Genomic DNA, 1,476 nt, shown 5'->3' with positions numbered 1-1,476 from the left:
GATCATACACACGTATAGTTGGCAACATTCAACGGTACGATGGCTTGGTGGACAGCAAGGTTTGTTCTGATGCTTGTCTCGGTCTTCATCAATTTACCAAGCTGCCAGGCCCTCTATGCCTCATGTCCGCCTGGCTGGATGAAATGGCAGCAATCTTGCTACATTTTACTACCGGACAAGATGAATTGGTTTGAGGCCTCGGAGGCTTGTAACCGGCCGGGAAGCAGTCTGGCCGTGCCCAACTTGCGGGAAGAAAACGACTTCATCTAGAAGTCAGTGGGACCACGGACTGACGGTGTGTGGATCGGCTGTACGGATGCGGCCAAAGAGGGTATCTGGCTGTGCGGAGGTCAACCACTGTCTTTTTCAGATTGGTATCCTGACCGTCCGAGCACCAACAACCAGCGTAACTGCGCCCGGATGACGGTACACGATGCCGGGGGCTTATGGTCCGACAACGTTCCTTGCGGTAGCAGCAACCGCAAACCTGCAGCCTGTGAGATGACGGTCTCTGCGATGCCAGCCTACCACACCTTCACCGGTCTGATGGGCGTGTCCCCCAGCAATGCCTCCTCCATCACGATATCAAGAATCGGACGGAAGATGGCGTGCTTGCCTGTGGCTGGGCGTGCCAAGCCGATCCCCGATGCCGCTCCTTTAATCTCTGGCAGAGCAACACTGAAAGAGAAAAGATGTGTCAACTCAATGACGTCACTCGTCTTGTGGCTGATGTCACCGACTATAAGGCAACAAACAACTGCTACTATTTTGAACTGTAGAAAGATTTCAAGTGAAAGATCACTTGCCGTCAATGGTCGGACAATAATTATTGTATCAGACTGCAATGAATCACAATTCACATCACTTGCCGTCAATGCTCGAACAATAAGACTTCTCTCTCAATTACACCCTTTTTCGACTCTGAAGCATTATAGAAGGAACCGAGTCGAAGGATTTTTAGCTTACTCTAGAGAATCACAGATTATCCCCGTCATTATGCCGGTTCGTGTGCTCACTCACGATCCGGCCCTCGGTTAAAGATTTTTGTCATCTCTACTAGACACACGAAACTGATCTGTATATTAAACGGAAATTATAATAATATTTCCGAAAAAAAAGCAAAAGAACCCAAACTTAAATTTAAGTTCACAAACCAAAAAAGGTATTAGAGTGAGCGTGGATAAAAAAAAAATGATGTATTTTTCTTGATATAAAAATTTGGAATACAAAAATATCATGGTAATAAAGTACATACATGTATGTTATTGATTATAGTAACTCTAAAACAAATCACGTAATTTGCATCATTCACGCGTTGTTTCTATATACACTGTAAAAAAGGTTGGATAAAACACTGTTGGGCAATGTAATATACCCAAAATTGGTATGAAATTATCTCATATTGGGTTGAATTGGGTAAAAACTGTCATACTATTAAGAAGAATTTGCCCCGAGTGTTGGCTGTTGATAATTCGA

At 44.4% G+C, this 1,476-nt stretch overlaps 1 pseudogene; it reads left to right on the top strand.

Annotated features, from left to right (window-relative positions):
- LOC119738444 lies at positions 1-985 on the top strand (annotated as a pseudogene).
- The last annotated feature ends 491 nt before the right edge of the window (positions 986-1,476 follow it).

This window comes from Patiria miniata, unplaced genomic scaffold, assembly GCF_015706575.1.
Source record: "Patiria miniata isolate m_02_andy unplaced genomic scaffold, ASM1570657v1 HiC_scaffold_3, whole genome shotgun sequence".
In the NCBI taxonomy this organism is placed as follows: domain Eukaryota; kingdom Metazoa; phylum Echinodermata; class Asteroidea; order Valvatida; family Asterinidae; genus Patiria; species Patiria miniata.
This window is presented reverse-complemented; position numbering and strand designations above follow the sequence as displayed.